The sequence below is a fragment of the Arvicanthis niloticus genome, chromosome 18, assembly GCF_011762505.2.
Source record: "Arvicanthis niloticus isolate mArvNil1 chromosome 18, mArvNil1.pat.X, whole genome shotgun sequence".
NCBI lineage: Eukaryota > Metazoa > Chordata > Mammalia > Rodentia > Muridae > Arvicanthis > Arvicanthis niloticus.
Genome location: NC_047675.1, coordinates 29,087,223 through 29,114,709, shown reverse-complemented (window position 1 = coordinate 29,114,709; position 27,487 = coordinate 29,087,223). Strand labels below are relative to the sequence as shown.

The window sequence follows — 27,487 nt, the reverse complement described above, 5'->3', positions numbered from 1 at the left end:
TGGAAGAGAACTGCCATTCTTCCCAGTGGTCCCTTTAGACATCTCATGGCCTGTGATGCTAATGAGGTCAAAGTACAGAGATGTGGGGATACAAGATGCAAAATCTCTGGTCAATGAGATAACTGCAGTTTCTTCTCCTATACCCTCCCTCCGTACCTGTTTCTATTCCTTACAAATAAACACTGAGTGATAGATCGACCAATGTTCCCCAAGTCTGCAATGATTCTGTCTCCTTAGTTCTTTACTCAATACTGTCTTTGCACTCATTCTCCTTCAGTATCTTTGAAGAAAATTATATTGCTCTCGTTTGAGGGAAACTAGCAACTCCTGTCATAAAAATGAGGTAACCAAATCACTAGATATAACTAAAAAGCTATATAACTGAATTCATTCTGAGACCCAGGCTGCCGTCTCTCTTTGTCGCAAAAGAGAAGTCTTAGAAATCTAGGCAAGAGGATACTTTATGCAGCCATCAGAATTTAAAGAATAGTAAAGGTAACAGTAAGTCTTGGTTAGTTACTAACTAATGCCAACAAAAATTGCTTTTTGGGGGGGGCCCTATACAATAAGGCACTGCACTAATTTATTTTTACAGAGACTTTGTAGCAGAAAAACAATTTGTAATAATATCAATTAACATTTACTAAGTAATGACTTTGTCCTACCATCAAGAATATAATTTGTAGACCACATCTCTTTTGCTTCAGTCCAGCTCTGTGAGGCTTAGGATATCTGTTTGTCTGGTATTATAGAGACTGTGTCCCAAGTCTCAGAACTGGTGAGTTGTGGAGTCCCAAAGGAGAACCTGTTTACATCTCTTGTTGAAATCTCCAATTATCTATATTATATAGAAGGTTGGTCACTATCCCCATAGCTTTGTCCCTTCATTGTTATCTGCTTCCTGGAAACACACTTGTTTGGTTTGATTGATGGAGTTTTGTATGTGTTCTCTGAGGCCAGTTTTTTATCTATGACCCTGAAGCTTGAAAACCTATATGTGCTGTATGACGGCTGGAAGCTGAAACATAACTCCCTACCACCTTTCCCTTGCAGTCCTTTTCATGTTCAATATCCCTTAGAGATTGTCTCCTTTGTGATATTGCAGTTGTCACAACTCATGTTGAACACTAGAGATGCACAACCCCTTAGAACTCTGTTGGGTTTCTTTTAGCCAGGAGAACTGATAGTAACAGAGTAGGAGAGATACCTACTATCATATTTACCATGGTATTCAGAGTCAAATTAACTTGATAATTTACTGGATAAAAAAAATTGGCACCAGATATTAGCAATCAAATTATGAGTAGCACCACTGTTGTGTACGTAAAATTTTACATATAAATCTAGCATTGATATATCAAACATCCTTGCAAACATCAATGATAAGAACACATTAGGAACAACCGACTTAAATCGAGCCTACCTCTCTTGGCTGAAGATGTAAGATAAAGCACTGAGTGAGTGTTGTGGCAGAAGGATTTCAAGAAGCTTCCAGCCTCATGCTTAAGCAAAGTTTCCTCTGTGTGAGCAGGATTGTTTTCCTGCCAGTACTACTACAAAGAGTAATTGCAGCCCTGTCTGATAACATGACACAGCTCTCCACAACTGCAGGACATGTTTTTGGGGGTGTTTTGTTTTGTTTTGTTTTGTTTTGTATTTCTTTCCTCATTCTCAATTCTTAACAACATTCTTAAAAGTAGGCACCACTTTTAACCAAAGAATACCTACAAAAGAAGAAAAAGAAACAAAAGTAGAAAATGTCAGGTGAAATTTTGAGGATGCCTTTGCATTCATGCAAGTACCTTCGAGGTAAATCTTGAGGGAATCATCCTAGATAAAGCCTCCTATAAGGACAGTAGCTTTGTGATATTGTCAAGTGACTTTTTCAGGCGTCTTCAGGAGCAGCAAATGTATTCGTACCAATGAAGAATGCTATTCCAACAGAATTCAGCAGACCACAACTGAAACATTTAACAGTACTGTTCAACCCACCTCATCCTGAATTAATCTATTGTGCTTAATGAGGTAAAAGAAAGACCCAGGGTCCCCACTGGATTTCTTCTCTGAGTCATATCATCTTTCGGTGGCCAAATTAAACCTTCACTCACCGAAACCCTTCAAAAAGTACAGGTGCTTTAGTGAGAAAATGGTGTCAAGAACTCTCTGTCCCCTTATCAGCTTACCTGCTTATATGATGTTTGTGATTGTTTACGTTGAGCCTTTATCAACCTGATAGACAATGCATGAGAAAACAAGCAAGCTTTTTTGTCCTTGAGAAATTTATAGACAATTGAAGTTCTCAAAGCTTTTACTCTCATGCGATCTTAGTAGAGTTGACTAATGAGATAGCTTTTGGCTTTTTCCATTTATTTATTTATTTATTTATTTATTTATTTATTTATTTATTTATTTATTTAATTTGACAGGAAGTGAAGGTTAAAGGACAACTTTGGGGTGTCAGGTTTTTTTTTTTTTTTTTTTTTTTTTCCATGTAGATTCTGGGAATGGATCTCAGACCACGGACCTTAGCAGCAAGTAGTTTTACCTGCTGAGCAAGCCTGTGTTTAGCTTCTAGGTGTGGAAGGATAGTCCCACTTAATTTTGAGTATCTATATTGTATTCGTTTCTGAACATTATATCTCCAAAGGAAACTTCTACCAAAGTGTCTTAAGTTGGTCATATTGCTATGGATGCTACAATCTCGCTTTTTCCTGATGAGAAAGTAGTACCAGGCTGTGACTGGGCTAAAACACTGAGGTGTGAGTATGTGTTTCACAATGCCTCTCTGACTATGATCATTGCCTTATTCAGAAGTTTGCAGATAATTTGATGTCTTGATTTTGTGGGGGTTGCCTATGACTGATCAAATGTAAGAGACACTGTCTTTGGTCTTGAGGATGGTTACAAGCTGTTTCTTCACTGTATTTGTGAGTTTCAGTGTGCCAAGCTACTCTTCTTATATATTACAGTAGGCTGGCAAGCTAATAGAGTTCTAAGTCATTTTCAAAATGACACCAGTGGAGAACTTCCCCCGAACCGTTGCCCTAATTTATATCTAAAGAATACAGTTGATGTGAGCAATTAAGTGAATTGCTGTAGCTTGAAACAATCCGTGTCAGTCCTAGGCTCTGCTTTTGGCATTTGATTGATGGGAAGTCCAGATGTCTTTTTTTGTACCTCAGTTTCCATGCTACGAAATAGAGTAAGCACAGAACTTGACTACAAAAGTCTTACAAGAAATATGTTTGTGTATACGTTATATATATGTATTTGTATATATACATGCATACATACACATATGTATATAATACACACACAAATTACATATGTATATCACACAAGTACTTAGCCCACCATCAATGCATCAATGAGTTGCAAACAATCAATAAATGTTATCATTTGTTTCATTGTATCAGTGCTTATTTGGATTAAGCTGAGTCTAAATAATTCATACCTAAAATTCCTGAGAGAGTCCATGCCATGTATTCATGACGATGATCAAGTATTAAATTCCCACAGAGTTGAAATCTCTCACTTTACAAGTGAAGTCATTGAAAGAGATTTTCAAATTCAATATTGGCAAAAGCACTGGCATTTAATATGAATCAGAACTTGCCTGTTGTTTAGGCACTTTTGATTACAAAAGCCATTAGGCACTACAGTAAGTGAGCCTTAAAGAAGGCACAATTCTATTAACCCAAGACAATAAAAATGAGTATAAGATGAATTTCTGCCTTTAGGTAGCTTACAGCTTCTTTGGGTACAAAGTTGTGAAGGACAGATAGCCAGGATAACAAAAGACTTTTTGTCTATAATAAAAGAAAAAAAAATCCGTACCTTGTAGTAAGGAACTCCAATATGGTGTACTAAGAGGATTCGGAAGTTCTGTGAGTTAGCATGATGAAGTCATGTGAAGGTTTAGTGATGTTTCACCAATAGTGACAAGAGTTTAGATAAAGAAACAGCATGTTCAGAAATGCACAGAGGCTGTCAGCCACCAAGTCAGAGAACAGGACTTCCTCATGCAAAAGGTACTGTTGGGAGGTGAGGCTGAGACAGACTCAGAAATAGATAACTCCCAACCTGATAAGAAACCACTGATGAGGCTGGAGAAGTGGCACAATGGCTATGTGTACTTGCTGTTCTTCTAGAGGATGCTTGTTTGGTTTCCTGTATATTAGGCATCTTATAAACATTTGTAATTGTAACTCCAGGGAAACTGATGCCTTCTTCTGACTTCTTTAGTCACATGCACACTTGAGATGCACATACAAACAAGTAGGTATATACATATGCACATAAATAATTGTTAAGAAAAAATCCCTAAATATTTTAATATTTTTATGTACATATGCATGTATGTGTTAGATAGAGCATTTTCTCCCTCTCCCTTTCCCTCTCCCTCTCCCTCCCTCTGCCCCCTCTCTCTTCCTGTGTGTGTGTCTGTGTATCCATACACACATCACACGTGTATGTGATCTATATTTCTAGTTGGTGATGTCTGTTGTTTTATATGCATATTTCCAAGTTATTTCATTTATGGCAGAGACAAATTAGCAAAAATAAAAACAAACTATACAAATGATAAGAGATGTTGCAGAAGACATAGTGATCATGTATATGTGTTTGCTTTGTTCACATCAGTAATTCTCCATTAAATCTTATTAATAAACTGCATGGGTGTCTTAAACTTGATTATGTTACTTGACAGCTTTTTTGCTCCTGAAAAAATTACTAGCATTTTAGGGTAAGAATAAAATATGTCTTAGACAAAGGGTTTTAATTTCACTATATTGTGGTGTTCTCGGGTTGTATAACTACAAGTATAGGTTCACTCATTCTGTATCACTTTATGGTGATTATTCTGAAACTTAGCACACTAACATATTATGGATTCCTCCTCCTCCTTGTCTTTCTCTTCCTCTTCCTCCTCTTCCTCCTCCTCCTCCTCCTCCTCCTCCTCCTCCTCCTCCTCCTCCTTCTCCTCCTTCTCCTCCTTCTCCTCCTTCTCCTCCTTCTCCTCCTTCTCCTCCTTCTCCTCCTTCTCCTCCTTCTCCTCCTTCTCCTCCTTCTCCTCCTTCTCCTTCTCCTTCTCCTTCTCCTTCTCCTTCTCCTTCTCCTTCTCTTCTCCTTCTCCTTCTCCTTCTCCTTCTCCTTCTCCTTCTCCTTCTCCTTCTCCTTCTCCTTCTCCTTCTCCTTCTCCTTCTCCTTCTCCTTCTCCTTCTTTTTCTTCTTCCCAAGTGCAACCCAAACATTACCAGGATAAAATCAAAAGGGCAGGGCCTTTGGAGTTAGGGAAGACGAGACTGGAATTTTCATTGTGCAAATTTGCCAGTCTATCTTGGGCAAGTTGTTGAACTCCTCTGAAGTCTGCATCCTTTTTCTTTTTGAAGCTGGGGTGAGATAAGTTTAGCCCCTGCAACACTTCTTGGAAACACTTATTCAAAATAAATGCATGTAACATAACATCCCTTGTCCAAGGCAATAATAGTATCAGGAAGCTACATTCCTTGGAAAATGACACCAGATCACCTGGCATGGAATTATTCGTATGCTAAGGAGAGAAAGTGAAACTATAATGTGGACAACAAATTGTAGTGGACACATAGTAGAGCAGGCACCTATCTCACAATAGAATAGTTTGTTTATTCGTTTCTCAAAGATATTACAAAGGCTGCGAATATTTATTTAGTTCTGCTCCCAATCGCCTTTTTAATAGGGAATTATTTGGGTACAACGAAAGACATTTGTAAATGCGGCTGATAAGACTGCCATTGCACAAGGAGTGTTTTGTTGGACACAAGAATTCTATTATCCCTGGCTTCAGTTGTCAAGTGCCCGGGGAACCCAGAATTTATGGTAGCAGCACAATGGCCCTTTCAGGGCCCAGCAGAAGAGCTGTGAGATTCTGCTCCATGGCTTTTCAGGGCTTCTAATCTTTTATCGGGCCAGGACAATGCTGGATTCAGCTGCTGCCTGAGCCTCCTGACTGTCCATTGGCCACCAGGTATTGTGCAGTAATTACCATGGTGACAATGGACTCTTTTCTATGCCCGTCCATCGGCCCTTTAGAAAACAGCAAAAGTTGTCACTTTGTATTAGGTGTTTCTAAAGACATGGCTTACTTAGGAAAATGACTGAAAGGGCATAAAGATAATCGTGTTATGACTTTCATTTAAAAGGCTGGTGTGTCAAAACCATTTGGAACCCAGGAACTTTTGGTCAATGGTTTCTTGTAATTACAGTTACTCTATTGGGTAGCATCTCATGTTCTATCAGTCAGGAACCAGCTTGGGAGACTTCACATGGGCCATGGACCATTCACTGCTGGAAGCCCCTAAACCCAGAGCAGGAGCAGAGGTCTAAGTAGAGCCAATGAATATCACAGCAACATTAAAACTCCTTGAGACTTGCTTTCTTCATATGAAAAAAAAATGGCAATTGTGATGCACATAAATGGATATTAGTTACATTTTGTATGATTGCAAATATCTTATATAAATGATGATATATCTACTGATGATCTTTATTTAAAAGTAAACATACACTGAAATATAAAAACAACCTAACAATTGTAAAAACACAATGTCTATCTATCTCTTTATAATTGCAGCTTGTGATTTTTAATTGAAGTTCTAAATTAATTCCTACTTACTACTTTTTATAATAATCCTCCACAGTTGTTACTATTCATAATATATATATTATGAATAGTAATATTATATATATATAATATATATATATATATATATACCTCAGACAGTTACTGCTTATCCAAATTCAATCTAGTTTAGCAGAGGTAAAACCTGGGCTTTCAGTCAGGTTTTCACACAGTGCCTCGCTCTTTTAAAAAATTCTTAATTGACTGGCTTATCTTATAAAATATGCTTCAACATATGGTTTGGGGACTTTGGCAATAACAAGGAAAAAAAAACACCCAGTGGTAATTATTAATGGTGCTTAATCATCACTTTGACAATGTTGAGAACATGTAACACCTTAAAAAGCCATAAGCTCCCATCTGTAGATGCCCAGAGCAAGCTGCACTTATCAAGTCCCTTCTGCTGCTTGCTGAGCAAGAAAACCACAGAGCAGGATCAGCCACATGCTTCTGGTCCCGGCTTCTAGACCATAGCAGAGTGTTGTCCTAACAGCCACTTCAAAAACTCACCTTTGCATTGATGACATGGGGAGGCTCAGTCATCATTTGTTTTGATTGACTCTGCTGTCAACTATCCTCAGTTCTTTGCTGCATGCTTATACCCAAAGCAGAAAGCATGAACAGGCACTACTGTCTCTTAGAAGCAGCTCAGGTTTTGAGGCTCTTATTGCTTATGAGAAGGAGTGGATTTATTGACAACCTAGTTCAGTCCTGCCATTTCCTTAATGGATACACTTGAGTATTTACTACAAAGCCTCAATGTCTGTATCTATAAAATGGGGTTTCATTATCTTCTTCCCTACTTATTTTGGTCCTCTCGATAGCAGTGGTTCCTTTCAGCTCATGTTCGAGTTAATGAATTCTGTGCTCCTGGTACACACAGACATAGGTTTTAAGATACTGAAGCATGCATTGATGAAGTAAGTGAAGAAAGTTACTTTTAATATATTCTACACATACTTTTATTCACCCTTCTGCTAACATAACAAGGTTGGTTTTTTACCACTGTTCTGTTGAAGGAGCTTTAAGCACATACCTACCCTGGTTGACATTACATTCTAGAAGAGGCCCTCCAGTAGAAATGGGTAGTACTTAGGCATCCTTACTGCCCTTGTGGAATACAGGCATTCAGCTCCCATCACCCATGTCAGAATTGGAACTCTCTCAAGCTCTAGTTCCAAGGGATATGATGCCCTTTACCAGTTGCTGCAGGTACTGCCTCATGCCTGATCTACACACAGGTACACAGAGACACACAGGCACACAGGCACATGCACACACATGTTAAAATTTGAACACAAAGTCTCAGAAAAGAACTCACAGATGGTAATCTATAAGTCAAGGCAGAATTTTAGAGATCTGGAAAAGTTCATGACTGTGTATGAACCATTTGGGTTTTTCTCTACCTGTTATTACTTTAGACATCTATCTAACCATCCATCCATCCATCCATCCATCCATCCATCCATCCATCCAACCATCCATTCATCCATCCATCAATATTTTGAGATAGGGTCTCATGTTGAGGCCAAGGTTTATATCAAACTCACTATCTTCTGTCCCAGACTCCAGAGTGTACAAATTGTACATAGCCTTCTTATCTATGTTTGGCTGAGCAGTCTTGAGTTCAGTATGTGTGCATAGTGTTTCCTCCATTACACTTCACACCTATAGTATTCAGATGTTCTTGTTCCTGATTTCTCTGTCTCTCTGAAGTATCATATGGCATTTAAGGCCTGTGTTCCTAAGAGCTTTAGTCATGTTGGTGGCCATGCATAAAGGAAGATGCTAGCACACAAGGTGGCTGCATGGGAAGGTGGCCCTGATGATTCCTAGACTTGCAACATGAATGAGGAACATCTTAGAGCAGGTAGGGTGTGGATGGGGCAAGGCTGGTATCAGGAGAACAGAAGGCAACACGTGATTTTAGATCAGTGTGTCAAGGAGTGTATGCAAAATGACAAATATGAGCCTTTTAACATGAATGTGTATGCAGAGGGAAAAGGTATACAGTAAACCTTGAAAGCCCTCTCAGATCCAGCAAATACTACAAAAAGAAATTCAACAGTTTAGAGTATTTATATTTATCCTTTTGTATCCATGGGACATGTCATAGCTGGAAGAAAACCCTTTCCACAGAGATCATAGCTCCTCACTCACAAAGTATTGCAGCTAACAAAATTCTAAATATTTAATAATGTGGGTTTTTTGTTGTTGTTGTTTCTTCCGAAAGTCTGATCTCAGATGAAAGGCATTTCATATGGAACAGCCTTCAAGGAGGTGAAGAAGCAGGTCAAAGTGAAGGCTCTGTCATGGTCTCCATAGGTTAAATAGTTAAAGTTTTACAAATAGTTCCAGTCAAAGAATACACTATTTGCATGATTAGCTTGGAAAAGGAAGACAAAGCAATAACAGCTTGAGGATTTTTCTCATAGATTCTGACTCTTTCTCTCTTGTTCTTGGCTGTGACCCTCTGCAAATGCCATATAACACTTCAGAATCTTACACTACAGAATTGGCATGGAGATACTGATTATGTTATAAGATAATGTATCACATGGTTTGGGAAAATGCCCTTTTTATACTGTTTATACCATTTTAATAATCTATTAACATGTATTCATTAACATCCCATTTAGAAATGTATTAAGTGATAATGCATAATTACCTTGCACAGTGCTGAGTTGTGTGAATACATGCAGACACTACTTTACTTGAAGTCTCTCATGTCATGCAATTGGATAAGTAAGATTACATAAAGATTTGAAAAGGTTGAAAGTCAATTAAAACTGGCATCTCCATTCATGTGTTTCTGGGACAAATGGAGCTAGGAAGGTGCTTTTTCTCTGTCTGCTTGTCTAATTGTCTGCCTGTGTTGACTGCTTTAGGTAACATAGCTTACATAGTGCATGCCTCAGAGCTTGGAATATAAGAAATTCAGGATAAAGGCAGTAGTGGGTTTGGTTCCTGGTGTGACTGTTCTCTTGCTTTGTGAATGGTCATCTTTTTACTTTTCCTAACAGAATATACACACAGAAGACCGAAAGGGAGAGTTGGAGATAGGAATATACAGAGAGATGGCAGGGGAGGCAGGGAAAGGAGGGAGAAAGACTGACAGGCTATATATTTTCTTATGACATGGGTGCTAATCTCATGATGGGAGTTGTATGCCTAAATTTTTCCCAATTTCAGATACTACCACACTGATTTTGGTGGCAGGGGGTGTTACAAACTTTCAACCTATAAGATGTTACCCTGTCCCTCAGTTCATGTCCTTCTCACATGCAAAATATGATTATTCAATTTGAACAGCTCCTTAAACCTGACTTGCTTTAACACCAATTTATTATTGATTTATTTTTACTGAAAATAGATTTTTACATAACATATTCTGATTATGGTTCCACTCCCCGAACTCCATCAAAATCATTCCTACTTCCACTCCTACCCAAATCCACACCCTTTCTTTCTCTCTCATTAAAATACAGATGGCAAAAAGATAAGTAAATAAACTAAAAACATATAAAACGAAATAGGGTGAAACAGACAAACAGAAGAAAGTATGCTCAGGAAACACATATAGACATGCTGTTAGGCATGAGGCTGGCTGTAAGATTTGTTTGTACACCCAAAGAGATTCTGTGGCACAAACTAATATTTCTTTTGTGAGCAGTTACCAATTGGAAATAGCTTTTGGGTTAAAGATTAGGACTCATGTCTATTTCACCTCTCAGGGCTGGAATCCTATCTGGCTCAGATCTGAGTAGGTCCTGTGCATTCTGCCACAGTCTCTGTGAGTTCATATGTGCATAGGTCCTGTTGTCTTTCTTTGGTGCCCTCCGTTTCTCTGGATCTTAAAACCTACCTTGTCTTCCCCAGGGTTCCTTGATCCCTAAGTATTGGCAGTGGATAAAGTATCACTTATTTTAAAGTTCTAACTCTCATTGATATTTTGTCTCTATCAAACATGGAGGAGCCAAATTATAGTTGGTATTGAAGCCAAATCCCCTGTAGCTGTAATTTGTGGATCCAAATAAAACATGTGTTTCTATCATATAATTTTGTGAGGAATAGGATAGATAGCCATTCTCATTCTAAGAGAAAGAAATTGTAAGAAAGTAATGAATGATTGGTCCCAAGCAAGTCTAAACTTAGGAAGAGAAATCAGTAGTTATGAAGGCTTTAAAAAAATTAATTTCAGTGAGAAAGCTCTGCTTTTTAGATCTATTGCAGTAAAGGCTCCTCCCTGAGGCTCATTTACTGTCAGTATACTGGTTCTCCAGGGCTGGCTGATATCTGGGTCCTGAGATCTACATGTGTGATTTATTGGTGGCATTACTTTTTCTGCCTGGCTATAATATGTCTTGCGTTTGCCTCATCTGTCAGTTTCATGTTGTGTGAATGTCTCCATGCATGTCCAGGATGAACCCAGGGTTTTCCAGTTCATGCCATCCTGAGTATCTCACACAGTAAGACAATTGTATAGTTCTTATTGCTAGCATCTCTCACACAAGGTGCCAGGAGTGCATTGTAGAAGATCTAAATTTCATCTGAACTTTTTCGGTGAAGAATGTTCATTGTTTTGTCTGTTTAGTTTTATTTGAGGGTGCTGTATTAAGGAGTACTATACATAGCATGGAAAATTAGATTTGAAATAAGCATAGAGCCGGGCAGTGGTGGCGCACGCCTATAATCCCAGCACTTGGGAGGCAGAGGCAGGCGGATTTCTGAGTTCGAGGCCAGCCTGGTCTACAGAGTGAGTTCCAGGACAGCCAGGGCTAGAGAAACCCTGTCTCGAAAAACCAAAAAAAAAAAAAAAAAAAAGAAATAAGCATAGTACAATAAATAAAGTCAATTCTGATTAAGGCTCCTGTACAAGCCGAGCTGGTCATCGAAAGTAGACATTCTAGAGTTGAAGAACATTCAAGAGGATCTGTAGGTTGCAGTCTTAAGAATTCTTTCCCAGTCAACATCTTCCTTAGTTCAGTGCCTCAGTTTTCAAAGACCATAGCTGTTTAGACATTTCATTTATTTTTCTCTATTCACTCAACTAGTATATGAATATCTTCTCTGGGTTAGGGGATGTGTTAGACACTTCAGTAGATACAAAGCTCCAACAGACCAATAGCTAGGCAGAATACAGCTTCACACAGAAGATACAGAATTTGCTGTTGAGATGGTGGAAATGCATGCCTGTTGAAGATTGACAAGCATGTTCAGCCTTGGGCTTTGATCTTGTTGAATTCGGACAACTATGAAAACAACTACTATTCCTTGTTGTCCTTGAGTAGATCATCTCATGAGGACCAGCCAGCTCTGGAGAGCTCTCCTTCTCACTTTAGAATGAAATGTATGTCTTTGAATCAGTGTACACATGTACTAGAAAATTGTCTCTGAAACCTTTGCATCAACTCTGTGGGGGTTAGGTTATTTCTAGAGTGAGTGGCTGTGGCATTCACAGCACAAGCATTTGAATAGTTCCCCAGATTTTCCTTTGTTATCAAAGTACCAAACACATGTGTGGTTGGTCATATTACTCTGGCAATTCTAAATCTACAAGTTTCTTTTGTTTTACGTACAATTGTGTAGCGCATTTATATAATATTTGTATTTCTAGGCTATTGTCTTCAAGGAGAAAAGTTTATCTTATGCAGTTGTCTATCCCCAATATAATGTAGTGCATTACTTTACTAACTTCCACCGCATCTATATTACTAATGATGCTTCTTTTCTTTCCTTTTTTATTTTTTTTTCTTACAGAAATTACTGTGCTTTGGCTTTTTGGCCCATTGAAGACATTCCATTCTGTTGTTATTTGTTGAATGAACAATCAGATGGGTGGATCATGTTATAGGAATTGGCAGCAAGTATCCAATGGGTGAAGAAGGTAAGATGGACCAGTGGTACTGAGGGATTCACATGCTACTATGTTTGTACATATGGAAGTTATGACTACCAGTTACAGTTCTTGTACCTGGCTTGATCTGGAATTTCACCAAATTCAAAGTAGTATTTTAGAAGGAGGTAATCTCTGTCATCGTGACTTTAAGCAGACTATTCAATGTTGTTTTTATTGGTTTATTTTTATTGTGAACCTGTTAAGTGCCACTCTGGGGAGGAGAATCTTTGTATTAAATCTAATATGGGAGCAAAAAAGAGAGATTAAAGATGGTAATTCTTTGACAAGGACATGTCTTGACAGAAATTTTGAAAGAAATTCTTAAAATAAAAACAAGGTGGCTTGCATTGTACAAGAAAAAGAAATTGCTAGGAGGCTGGAACTTTCTTTCATATCTCAAAAGCCAGGGAGCTTCAATAATGAGACAGGATGTCTGATTTTAATACTAGGCTCAGCTCTGCTCTTCACTGATTGACTGACTTTAAGTTACTGAGCCTTTCTCTGAGACAATACAGTGATTGGACTGAGTTCCTGACAGTACTTAAGGTTTATAAATTTTCAAATCCATTTATTTACCTTCATTCTGTTGACTCAGTGGTGACTGACACCATTTCCATAGGTCGTTGACATCCCTAGTTAAAAATCTGAGTTTTAGAGATGGTCTCACTGTGTAACCAATTGGCCTGAAACTCAGGATGTAGACCAAATTGTCCTTGAACTTACAAAGATCCATCACCTTCAGTCTTCTCAGTGTTGGAATTGAAGGCACGCACCACCACACCTGGCTTCCAGATTAAAAAAAAATAATAATGTATATCAACCTGGCTTCCAGATTTTATATATATATATATATATATATATATATATATATATATATATATATATATATCAACATTAATTCTTTTGGCAGGAGTTGTTCATTTCTGAGATTCTAGATCTGTTTATCTAAATGTCTGTGTTTATTGTATATACTTACATAATTCTAGGTGGTACATGTGTGCAGGACAAACACATGTCACATATTTTTGCTTTAAACCTTTACTATGTCCTGTATCCAAAAAGTCAGTGGGAGTTCATCTGTTTAGTCAGACTAGAAATATAAGAGGGATCCCTTGTGTCTGTTTGTCCTTTATTCCTTGTTGTAACTGACTGTAGTATATTCCTATACATTCTGTTTTCAACTATTCTTCAGTTGGTCCATGTTTTCCAACAGATACTATTCAACGCAAGGCAAATGCTGGTCTCTGAGCTTATTTTTCTCTCATCAGCTCCAATGTGTTCCATCTTTTATACACATCTTGAGAAATATCTCTAAGTCCATCTATCATGTTACTCTTCTGGTTCATCCCTTTTAAAGATAAAGATATGAATTAGTTATGAGTTTCTTAAGAGACTTTCATAATCCTTTAATAAGAAATCTACCCTCTACTGACCAGACTCACATCTCAGCTGCTCTTTCTGAACACCCAACCTTTATTATATATTCCCCCATGAGCTACCCATTAGGATACAGGCTTGTTTTCCCCAAACAATAGCATCGATCTTCTTTTTATATCTTAACTTGAACCTCTTTATTGCTAAAAAGATTTGTTTGCTGTTTGCTTTGGGTTTTTATTCCCCAAGATCAAGTCATGGTTGTTTGCTAGACAATATTTCAGTAGCCAGGGATTACATCATCCACAGTAATTTTCACATTGGGTCTACTTGTCAGTAGATTAACCAGTTTTCTCATCTCTGTGATCAAAGAGCAACAACCCATGGGAAGAAAGATTTCTTCCACCTCATTGTTTTAAGATACTGAATTTGTTGTGGTGGGAAGGATAGGGTGTGGTTCATAGCAGTACAGATGTATGACAGAGCTCCTTACACTGTAGCCAGGTAAGAAACAACAGCTCTGGACCAAACTAGAACCAGACATGACCTTCAAGCCATGCCCAAGCAACTGATTTCTGCCTGCTGGGACACATGTTCTGAAAACAGGGCCTCTTCTTAAAATAGTACCATCTCCTGGGCAACAAGTGTTAAAACATAGATCCTGTGAAGGACATTTTGTATTTGAAACAGAGCCATGCTTAATTAGCTACCTTTCCAGCTCTAGGTTTTGGGGTCATGGTTCTTTTAGGGACTATCATGTTCCTAGTTTCAAGCATTCTCTGACCCAGAATATGCAATAAGTACTTAGTAGACAAATAAAAATAAATAGAGGCCTTAGGTACATTTTTAATAGAAGATGATGAAAGGACTTCAAATACACACACACACACACACACACACAGAGAGAGAGAGAAAGAGAGAGAAAGAGAGAGAGAGAGAGAGAGAGAGAGAGAGAGAGAGAGAGAGAACCTTACTAAGATCAGATAGCTGGCATTGTATTTTTGCACTGTGTCAGAAGAATGCTGTCATTAAAGATATCACTGCCTTAATTTTTGCTTTACACTGCAGCTACTATTATAATTTAAAAGATTTAAGTAAGAAAACTTGATCATATAGAAGATGAGTTGCCCATGTTAATTTGCTCCATCTTATATTTTTTAGTTTGTATTAGTGGAATGTCTGGAAATGTACCTTTTACCAGTCTCCTCTCCTGTCCTACCTCTCTACATGTATCTGCTAAAGTATGAGCAAAAACATTTCCTCCACCTAGGGCTGCTTCTTCAGCCCTCAGACACTATTGTTATAAAGACAGTTATCCAGCCTCTGTGAGTGTAAGTCTTTGGAGATTTCCTGGATCTTTGAGTTTCATATATTAATGAGAGTCTGTTTTGGGAGAGAATTTCCATTTGAGAAGTCTTCAGACTTTTCTCCCACGCTCTGGTTAACAGTCACTAAACAAACAAATACACAAACAACCCAACAATACAGGAAGCAAAGCTGCATCTCCCTGCAAAACAGCCTGATTTGGAAACTTGCAAGGCTGGGAAGGGCTGCTCCCTTGTTGACATATTCTCCACTGCTCTGTTCTGATGCCTGGTTGGGCAGGTGACTTGCATCTCTCCTGTGCTTGTGCCCGTGAATGCTAATCATCTTGTTTCTGCCAAGGCGGCTTGGTCTTTTTATTTCATCAGCTCTCTGAATCAGCACTTCATAGGGTGTACTAGTGACATTTCCTATTTTTTCTAGAGAGTGGGAGCAAGGAGAGCGAGGTAGCAATGAAGCAGAGTCAAAAGGTAAATAGAAAGTACTTCTAGGAAACCTGTTTCTACCACCTAGGAATTAAAACCACCATTTTCTTTGGGAACTTTGCATGGCTTTTACCTAAGGCTAGGAAGCAAAATATTCTTAGGCTTCTAGCAAAGACTCTTGAGACCAAGGAGCCTGCTGCCCACAAATTTGTATTTAAATTAAAAAAAAAAAACACTAATACCCCCCCCACACACACACACACACAAGTATAACATGATACAGATAGAATGGTAGAATAGACCCTTGGACTTTTCAGGACTGTGTTCTGATTTTAAGGAAAGGGCTTTCGTGTCTCAGGAAAGAAAACAGCTTGTTAGGGACAAAACAAGATAAACAAGATTTAGTCAAGACTTAGTTCTTAACTTTGGTGACTCAGATGAATCTAACCCTGTCCATTTCTTTCATATTGATTTGCAATATGTATGGATTTTAGTTTCCTGATTGTGTCCCTGTGATTTGCTACAAACACCGGGGGGGATGAAAAAGACATGTGCCCTCTCTAAATGAAGCTTGCAGCCACGTAGATCTGTATGGTACACTCAGATCAGAGTAGAAAGGGGACTGAGGAGAAGCTCTCAGCACAGGGTAAAGACAAGACAGGGTTCATAGGAACATCTCTTAGGCTAACCTCTCAGGAAATCCCCTGGAGCTTTTGCTTTCACCCCTAGCTTATCTGTAACCTAGGTATGATTCTCAGTTCACCACAGAAATCCCCCAGGTGGCTGTGGGACAGCTGTCAGCCCTGCAATCCTGCTGGGTATTTAATAGGGCACTGGGGCTTGCAAATGAATGTCTTAGAGAAGTGTCCTTTGCAGGAGTGACCTACAAGAGCACTCACACCCAGCTGAGGAGCATTCGGTGGGGGCTGTAGGTCACAGGTCACCCCATTATTTCCCATTTGCATAGAAGTCAATTCCAGAAAGCTGCTTGGAGGGCACCTCACCTGTGCTGCCAAATCCACCAGGCTCTGAATTGTCCCTGACAGCTCTAAATGCTGGCAGCCTGCTGCTGTGTCCTCTGCGCCTGCTGGGCTGTCTGAGAATGCACATTTCCTATTTTAGGATGTAGGCCACTGTGGAGAAGGAGGCCAAGTATCTGTCTGAAGCCTGTGTCACTGAAATCATAAACAGACATTCCATTCACTTGTTGATTATATACTGCAACTCTTCGCTATGGATAACGTGACAGCTATTTCCTGATTCAAGAAAAGATTGCATGATGCTCTTATGGGCGAGGCAAAGTGAATATCTTACCTCGTTGAACTCCAGTCTAAAGGATAAGCTTACGCCAAAGTGCCAGTGGTTTTTCTTGCTTTATTTAACTCACAACACGCAAAAGAGCCATTTTTTAAAAATAATGACTGGCTGTTAGTTACTGACCATGGTTATGAAGCAGGCTCTGTCTTACATGATTTAGAGTCAGTTTATTGTTTAATATTGTCAGAAACTTTGGCTGCTTTGTCAGGTGCTCTGGAAGATGGTAGGATACTGAGGTTCTCAATACCTAAAGAATTTACAGAGGACCGCAATGGATAGGCTGGTTCTCTGCCTCTGTGCAGGTCAATGTGGCATTTCCTAGTCATCAATTTGTCTCCTCCAAGTCTTTGTACCTTTTAATCAGCTTATGTGGAAAAAAGTTAGAAGATATTTCTTGCAATTAGTTTAGTCTAGTCAAGTTTCAAATGTCCATAAGAACTTTCATAGCATCAACACCAACAGGCTTCTGTTGTGCTGTTCTTCATCAACCATCCTTCACAGATGAAACTTATTTTATATTTTGAGCCAGGTACTACGACTGTAGTAAAAGCCAATTGCTTACATATGAATATGACAACGAAACAGAAATTGCACCTTTAAAAGTCCTGCTCTGCTTTCTGTTGATGATGTGTGGCCATCAGACACGCAACCAAGACACAGTCACATCTATTAATGCTGTACCAAGAAGGGCTAACTATGCTAGACAAAAATTAGAAGATGTCCCAGTGAGAGAGGCAATCACTGGGTTTAGATTTGAGCATAGGTAGGACTGAACAGGAGACAAGGAAAGTTCTCTGTTCAGCTACCTTTAGTCAAAAAAAAATATATTATAGATTGCTAATGCGAAAACAAATAAGATGATTGAATACAGGTGATTTAAAAATTAAAATTGAAAATTTGGTGCTCAGAGAAATCTTGTTTATTTTGTGTGTGTGTGTGTGTGTGTGTGTGCCTTAATTTCCATCCCTGTAGCCAACCACTACATTTGGGTTGGTACACAACTATCCATATTTTTTTTTCATTTTTAATCATTAATTAATTAATTAATTAATTCACTTTCCAACTCAATACCTGTCCCCTCTCCTCCCAGCCCCCTCCCACAGTTCCTCCTCTCACTCCTCCCTCCCCTTCTCCTCTGAGATGGGGAGAACCCTAGGTATCATCCTACCCTGGCACTACATTATCTTCAGGACTAGGTGCATCTACTCCTACTGAAAAAGCCAGAAAGGCAGCCCAGTTAGGGGAATGGGATCCACAGACAGCCAACAGATTCAGTGACAGCCCCTGTTGTTGGGGACTGGCATGAAGACCAAGCTGTATATCTGAGACATATGTGTGAGAGGCTTAAGTCCAGCCCAGGCTAGCTAGTCCTTTGGTTGGTTATCCATAGAATTTCTAAACAGTTACAGGGACATACAATTAAATAGCCATTTATGTTCATCCCTGGTGGCACCCAACTCCACTCTTCTGCACAGTGTTCTATATCATAGTAAAAATGAAATTTCTTTTCTTCTCTCACTTGTGCCTGTTTAGGTTAATACAGCTCTGTTTTTAAAACATTTCGAACATAAATAAAAATTTAAAACCAATACAAAAGATCCTCATGAACCTTTCACCTAGATTCTCTGACCTTTGAAAGTCATTAGGTTTTATTCTATGCAATGGTTTTATGGATTATCATCCCAAATCTGGTTATACCTTGTATGTCACTAAACCACAGACCCAAGTAAGCTTCTTATTCCCATGCTCTTATGGAGAGAAATAGCCCTGATGCACTGGCAAGTAAAAGCATATTTCTTGGCCTGCTAGAAGTAGCTGATCAACCCTGAGAATATAGATGAATTGAGAAGACCATCTTTAGATACCTTGACCTTTCAGGAAGAATTTGACTCTGGCTTAATTGCTCATCAAGGGCAACTCTTTGGGGTAGGAAAGCTTACTTGCTATGCCTGTCTCATGTGCCCAGTGGTCCAGGGAAGTAACAGACAGTTAAATTGAAATCCAATCTCTCTATTTCCAACAACTAGCCATTTAGATGGCATTATCTCATCTGTTCTGCTTGTCAGGGTCAACATGGCACCTCAAAGGCTGGTGTAGGATTCCCTCTGAAAGATCAAAGCATCTCAAGTTATCTGTGTACTTCCTCTATGTATTACATAGCAAAGCGCCGCGTGCATGCGAAATGAGAGGAACTTTGAACACTGGGGCAGGCAGGAAGTAACCTAAAAAGGCAATGCAATAGGGCTTTGTAGCCCTGGGGTCTAGATATCAAAGTATTGTTCTGTGGTCCCCAATTTAGGCTTTGTATCATCAAACAAATCTTAAAAGCCTCCAGGAGACACTCTTTCCTGATCTTTGCTAGGACATACTTCATATGTATTTTTTTTTCAAGCTCGGTTCTCTCATGAGATGAAAGTGAGACAAAGAGAAATAATCTCAGTTGAGAAAGCAATTGAATCAGCACACAGTGGGGTGAGATGTCAAGGAATATTTTCCTAGATGCTCATTAATCAACTCCTTTATACACGAGACACACGTGTATTGCCTTCTTTCTGAAACTAAATTAACCTAAACACCTGCCAGTAAGCTCATGCTACTTCCCATTATTAAGGAACTCGTAAACCTAGGCAGGCATCCGTTGGCCCCCTTCTGAGTCTTGTTATTTCCTTAGGATGGGTAGTATAGGACATTTCAGCTGTTCCTAGATAGTTTTAGAAGGAAATCAAGCCTTTGCGCCTCTGTCCTACCTAGTATCACATGGTCCCTCAGACACAGATTATCTTTCCCTCTAGAGGGTATGAGGCCAGATTACCCTATGCCCTTTGGAGAACTTAGAGCTCAAGGCAATGACAGAAAAAAGAACAGAGAAAGAAAGGTAATGAGCCACATTCAATCTACCATCAGTTCTCTGTGAGGATCTGGAAGGTTACAGCAAGACACCTGGCAGATGCCTCCATTTGGAAGCTTTAGAGAAATTTTGAAGGGGCCAGTGAGTTCATTCTACTGAGAGGCTCTGAATTTTAGTTTCTGAGCACCATGCCAAATGCTGTTAGGTTGCCATAGTAACAGTGTCTATACTTTTTTATTTCACAGAAAAGGCATTATGAAATATTGGTCACATGCATACGAAGGGTAGTTAGTATGTACCACTCTGAATGGATCTCTGGCAGATTTTCCAGTATCATAGTTCTACCTATTGCAGATTTCATGCTGGGTCTCTTGACATCTCTAACTACATTTTCTAATTTACACTTAATGAATGAACTGAGTCATATACCTAGGTAGTATATTGGTTTTCTTGTATGCACAGGACCCCGAGTTCAATCCCTGGCACTACTAGGCCCCCAAAAAAAGAAGATTCAGAAAGATTGATATTCATTGTCTTAAATCATGTGCATTATTATTCTTGAGCAACGAAAAACAAAACTTGCAGCTTTTATGGTCACTCTCTTCAAAACCTGAGGCTAGACCACTTGCCCTGCACAAGCATCACAGGAAGCAGCCCTGTGCTCACAGACGGCTAGCCAGGATGACTGATGCTCAGGGTGATGAGGACATGGTCAAAGCCATGTCTTTCTCTGTGGTGCACCAACACTGAGCTTCAGTGTGGGATTTCTGGTGCATATTGTGTTGAGTAGCTTTACTTTGAGGCCTAAACTTTAGATGCTTTCCCTCTTTCACAAGCTGACTTTTCCAGATCATTACTTGGCATATTAGACCGATACAAACTTAACATATACTCTTTCTTGTCTTCAAAAGTCCCCACCTACCAGGTAACTGTCCATCCAGGACACAGGGCTGATTGTCTCTGAACCTCTGTGATGCTTTGAACCTGATGCTCCTACGCCCGTGTCTTTCTCTGAACCCAGTTGTCTAGATTCGAGGATAAAATTCTCTCCTCTATGTAAGGACTGAAGAATCTGTGTGAAAGCTGACCACTTTTTACCCCTGTTCACAGAGATCTTGGTCCTTCAGAATCTCATTGTAAATTCCAGAACACCTTTGCTTTCATGGCCATCATTATCCACTAAAATAATGAAATTATGTTGTTTTACAACAATTTTGAAATAACAATTTTCTACCTTAAAATTTGAATTTTCTAGTTATTACCTATAACTTTAATTTTTTTCAAAACCTACCTTTAATGATTCGTTCATAAAGTGTTCTTAAACACTTTAACCTCCCTTGTACCCCACCACCCATGAGAGAGGTAGTGGAAAGGAAAGGAGACGGGGAAAGTGGACCTGTTTAGAAAGGTTCTTTGGAACAACTCCTGACTGTGTTGTCTGGAAACTGGCAATTCAGTTCACAGGTTAGCAGTGGCAGCTTGAGCCCTTTGCCAACACTTGATGGATACTCCAGCTGTCCTGTTCAGTAGAGTTGGAATAGAAAACATGAACAAGCAGCAGTGGCATGTCCTAGCAGAGGCAGTCAGGCCTCAGCCTCCTCTCAAGTCAGCAAGAAGGATGCCAGGAGAAGTTCTCAGCTTTGCCTCTCTTGGGGAAACAAAGGTCAATGAAGACACAAGACTCACAAGCTAGCTCTATAAGCAAGCCTAACTTAGACTCCATCACTGTCCATAGAGTCCTATTTATACATCTCCAGATATCACATGTCGTCCACTGATCCTGTCTCAGCTGACATCACTCTGCCAATCACCCTAAGTCCATGGAAGTGGCAAGAAACAAGACCAAAAGATTTTGCCTTTTTTCCCCCTCAGCTACGCAATGTAAGGCGGACCAATACATGCATGCTGTTAGCAAAGAATCCTTCATCAAGTGTCCTTTCATGTGCTTGCTTTAGCAGAACATCCTTTCACCAGCTTCTGCTTCAGCTAAACGTTCCTTTCTTCACCTGTTTGCCCCAGCAAAACAACATCCAACCGACTTTTCAAAGAACCTTTAAGTTTCCACTTCAATTTCCTTTGCCCTTAGTTGTCCACCATAACTACTTTTGCTAAGAACACCACATTCTTTGGCTGAAGAAGATAGAGAAATCAATATCAAACTAGCTTAGGACTGTTCTACCTGTTGGCTAGTTTTCAGAATTCTAGGAACTGTTTGTAGAGTGCTGGAGGAGATGAGACACTGCTGCTCTTCCCAGTACTGAATCCTAGCACAGGTGGGTCATATGATTTCCAAGGTCCTCCAAACACTGAAGAGTAAATGACAGTGGGTAGTTACCAAGTAAGGAGAGGCATTATTTACTGAGGATATGGGCATAGGTAGGTCTCCCAAGTGCCAGTCGATGGCCCTGGATGTCGATGGTCCACAACCACCCATGTATGGGAAGCATTAGCTAGACTTAGTGAATTATCCAAAGCCAAATAAACAAAACATGCATGTATTTAGTTGTAAAATAATAAACGATTTCAAATTTTACTTTTCCTTCTGACTTTAAGAGAAATTAGAACCTTTATGTAGTTCTCTAAGTATCTATGAGCCCTGAGACCTTGCTGGCTGTGAGTAATGGAGAAGTCAGTGTTGCTCTCCCTGTGTTAACACACAACCATTTATTTATCTTTGGGTCTGCAAGGTTTGGGAGAAGAAACTTTGGTGTTTAATGGCATTTCATCTAAGTATGGGTACATGTAAATGTTTAGTGAACAATTTAAGCGGGGACAAAACATGGTACATAACCACTTGACTTTCCACTGCTGTGGGTTTTGGCAAATTAGCATTTAGAATAACGGTTTCAAGTGTATTTTTTTTTAAAGGGACAGCTTTTGTTCTTCACAATAACTGCATAGCCCTTAAAAGTTGGAATTACATTTCCTGTGAACTTTCCACTCTAATTACTTGAATAGATACTATCCATTCAAATTCATCTCATTACATGGAAGAGCAACTTAAGCTGAGAGATTATATATAATCTCCTCCTCACAAAACAACATTGCTGTTTCTTCCAATCCAGGGAGCAACTAAGTTAAAATAAGGCAGATTAATTTTCCTTTGACTACTTTGTCAGTACCAAGATATTTGAGAAGTTGAAGATATCAAATGAGTAGGGTTTCTTTTAATATAAGTATTAGATGTTTTACTTTTTTATTGCTGGAACAAATACCTTGAGATGAATCAATCCATGGGTTTCGGTTCGGGGTTCCGTCCATTGCTTTATATCTGTTGCAAAGCAGAGTACCATGGTGAAGGTGCATTTTGTAGCAAAGTTGATCACCTAATGGTGACTTGGAAGGAAAATAGAAAGGAGATGCTGTCTGCAAATGCTGTCTAGGGCATGCCCCAGTGATCTAGCCTACTTAACCTAGATCATAACATGAAAAGTTTCCAGTGCTTTCTATAGTGCTTCATTAGTAGTTGCATAATATTTAAGATCGACCTCTATCGCTATACCACCCACCGTCTCCTTTACTACAGGATTTATAGTCTTTGCTCTTAGCTGAGAAGCTTCTTCAGCTTAGCCACTTCAAAGATTGCTTAGATTGTAGGTTCCATCTCACTAAGGAAAATGGAGTTTCCATTTCCTGGATTAACATACATTGGAATACTGATAAGTAAAGGTTTGGCCACTGTATCTCTAATAGGGATGAATCTGATGGATCGTCTCAGCCCAGTGGACCATAAAGGACGATCAGAGCAATTGTATGACTACATTGCACCCCACCTTCTGTTTAAGAATCTCTCTGCTTGTTATTTTTCTTTCCAGGAATTGTTACCAAAAGCAACTCTAGGGAGCATCATGATGTTAACTTTGTCTCAAGCCAGTCTGTGACAGATTCTGTTGAGTATTGCAACAACTTCTGTGTCACCAAATGTGTCACTTGCTCCAACAGTATTTTCATTGAAAACTTAACAGATTTTTAGCACAGTGTGCCAAGAACACAGCTGTGGTCAGGATCTCTGGTCACATTGAGTTTAACTGGCTCCTACTCTGGACACAGAGTTTAATCTTGCTTATGTAGCTTATCCAAGCATTTTGACTGTCTTGTTCTTTGAAGGAAGGTCAATAGAAACAACCCATAGCTTGGGTTCAGCTCATTGAATCATAGGATAATTGCTGCTTCCAAGAGAACAGTAAGAGTAAGCAAGAGATTGACCTTGCTTTAGCCCTATATTCTATTTAATCCTATATAATGGTGCAAGATGGAGTCTGGGTTATGGACTGAGGAAGAGCAGAGTATGGGATGATTACTCAGAAGGGTTTAGAGATGTAGGACTGGCATGCCAATGGGAATCACTGCCATGGTCAGCCATTGACGATATGATGGAGCAAAAGCAGATTTTAATTTAATTTCTAGACATATAAAATAAGGGTCAGGAATAGGTGAAACGGAAGTGTCCTTGCCATTCCTATTGGCTTTTGGTAGATATCAATGGGAAGAATTGCATTCCTGTGTTTGCAATGCCAACTGACTCACTGTCATGACATGTGAATCAGAAAGAAGCTCACTGTGCTGCATATTTCCCCACTTTTAAAATTACTCTTTGCCTCACCCCTTAGCTTTAGGCTCCATTGCTTTTGCATGGTATAGTTACTTCCTGACCCAGGGACTCTGCTAGTACCAGGTCATCAGCCTTAAAAGTCTGTCTTGCATTCTTGAAACCTTCTAATTGCTTTAGAATTAGCTTAAATGCCCCTCCTTGAAGGGCTTTCCCTGAGTCCATGGCTCAGAAGCCACAGTCTCTCTTTATTGTTGCCAACTTTCCATATTTCAACATTCCATCTAATCATTCAAAGGCTATTACTACTGATAGATATCATGACTGTTTCCTTTCTCTGTTAATTTTTGAGTTGCCCAAGTCACCTCTGCCATTGGCAGCCCTAAAAGTTCCAGAAATCTGTCCTTGTCTTTGTTCTCAGGGCCTAGAACAATGTGAACCATACCAGTTATCTTTCTAAATAATTCTAGAGTGAATAACAGAACAAATATACAATTTTTATTGTTTCCTGTATGAGCCCACAGGAATGGGCTCATCCCTTAGCTTTAGGCCCCATTGCTTCTGCTGGTTCATTAAACAAGAGATCTAGAGCTTGGGTTCATCACTTTTCTTGGGTGAGCAAAATCTTTGGACATCTCTGAGCCACTTCCTCCTGGATGATTAGGCCAATGTGAGGGATATCCTGTCCTGGAACACTTGACTCCCGAAATGCCAATGGCTGCATAATGCTTTCCCTATGTGTGTATTAACACTGTCCTTTTGGGCTTTCCTGACCTATCTCCCTGCAGGAAAGATTACATCTGTAATCCTGTGGGAAATTGGGGCTGACGTGTAGTATGGTACCCAAAGTGGTTTCCCTTGAGCAAACAGAGAATAATAGCCATGCACTTAAATGCTTGAATAGGTATCAATCGGAAGAATGTTTCTATAATCCATGTTTATAAAGCCTGTTAGCATGAATTTTTGAAATAGCACTTATACCACTTTATTCTTGACAAATGGTTTTGGGAGCCGTTGAGATATTTTATTTCAATTATGTGCTGGAGTTACAGGGAGAATTCTAACAATAGCCAGGCATAAGCCATTTTCATTGTGTTCCTATCACTATTCTGGTTGTTAAAACTCAACTGGACAGTTCATTAAGATGAAAAATTAACAATACATGTTAGGGGAAAATAATCACGGAACATGACAGATTGTGGAGGCTTGCCCATTCAGGAATGCAGACCGATGACAAACATGCTGGTGTTCAGAAGAAATGGCATGGGCCTATTACACCTCACTTGTGTGTTTCCAAGCTCGTGTTTAAGGCGATGAGAAAAAAAAAATATACATGTGCCCATTGCCAACCAAAAACATACTATCTAGTTGAGAAGGCTAGAGGGAATTATGCTAGCAATTTGGCCACTTCAGAAAAGTATATGGTGCTTTAAAGATATATATTTTTATTTATGCTTTTCATGTGCTGGTGTCTACAGAGGCTAAAAGAGGGGGTTAGATCTCCTACAGATAGCATTAAGGCATCTGTGATACATCAGACAGGAGTGTTGTGATCCGAACTTGGATCTTTTAAAAGATGTATTTCTCTTACAAACTGAGCAATCTTTGTAACCCCCATGTACACAAGTGCTGTAATTTAGGAATAATTCACTCTGGACTTTAGAGAAGACTTTTAGCCCTTGAAGAATAGAGGGATGCTGCTGAGCAACCTGTGTTCTAGAAACATGAACTGCTAATAGCTATGAGGCTTTGCTTTTGTGGGACAGTGACAAATTGTAGAATTAAGGTAGGGAGTAATTCGTGCACTGTTTTGTGACTACTAGCCAAGACATCACATTCAAAGTACAAATTTTGTGACATTTGAATATTATCTAAATCTTTGCTATTAATGTGTGTTATGTATGCACTATACATATAACTTACTGTAAACTTGTTACCTGTTCAGTGAGTTGGGCTATGTTAATACAGCCTTAAAAGATACAGCAGGTAGACTGAGCATTTTAAATCCTTCATGTAGCAAAATAGGAAAACATATATCCATAGTATAGATGGGAAGCCAAATACACCATCAGTTCAGGATATGCCCCAAAGGCTTCAAATCTGGGGCCTCATCTCTGGGCCCCATCACTACAATGTCTAAATTCTTACTCAGTTCCACTGGTTCTAAGAAACCACAGATCCTAGAATATAGGAAGAACATGGATGGGAGAAACAGCCGCTCAGATTTGTCTCTGCAGGATGTTTTAAGCTTTGGAAAGCCCCATCTCTTAAGTTTGCTCATCTGTTCTTATAGGAACCTTGTGAGACTATTGTATATCTACCCACAGAGGTGAAGAATTACCTAGTTGCAAAGACATGAAAACAAGGAAAGCATACCAGTTTTCTTAGTCTGTGTAGAGGATACTGGATTGTGTTTCCCAGGCATTCAAGTGTCTCTTGTGGCATTTCTGCCTCTATTTTCGTGACCATTTCTCTGTAAGCTTCTATGCATCTAATTTCCCTGATACAAGGGAAATTTCTAAGTGAAACCTTAGAGATGTGGGATCCACGGATATTTAGAAACAAGGGTTAGAATGAGAGGACCTGTCTGTTAACTATCGATGGGGTGTTGCCTGTTTTCTCCATTGTAGAAGAAAAGACCAGTGTTTCCTTTGTAAGGAGCATGTCTAGATTAAAGCTACTTAAGTCATTATCTCCTGTGCATTCAAGAGAGCGCTTTGATGTCATTCTCAGCTTCCTAACTTCAATAAGGGGTCAGATTCTCATCCTGTTGAACAGGATGAGACTCTGACAGGATTTGTAAACAATGCTGTGTTTCTCTTTCTTTCAGGGCTGGGGGAGGGTTTTTATTTCCCTTGCAGACAGAAGAACATCAGCTTCACCAGGTTTCAGCTGAGAAGTCAGGATGCATTAACCTAAGCAATAAAATCAGAACAAAAGCTCTGTGATCCTCCAGAGCTCAGTTGAGGCAGTCCCTACTGGTTAGCTACTTTCATGAAGCCTAAGTATAATTAGATCTTCCAGAATGAAAGGGAGCTGAGACTTAGTAAATGGAAATTTTAAGGAGTAAATGGTCTCTTTCCCCATTTCT

General features: G+C 39.3%; 1 protein-coding gene across 2 annotated transcripts in view; it reads left to right on the top strand.

Moving 5' to 3' along the window:
- Cdh11 (cadherin 11) overlaps positions 1 to 27,487 on the top strand; it is a 153,191-nt gene that overhangs the window by 51,853 nt on the left and 73,851 nt on the right. For both annotated transcript variants that reach the window (XM_034522334.2, XM_076915705.1), the window contains exon 2: positions 12,422 to 12,548. The gene's annotated coding sequence lies outside the window, so the exon portion shown is untranslated. The remainder of the gene's footprint in view (positions 1 to 12,421; positions 12,549 to 27,487) is intronic.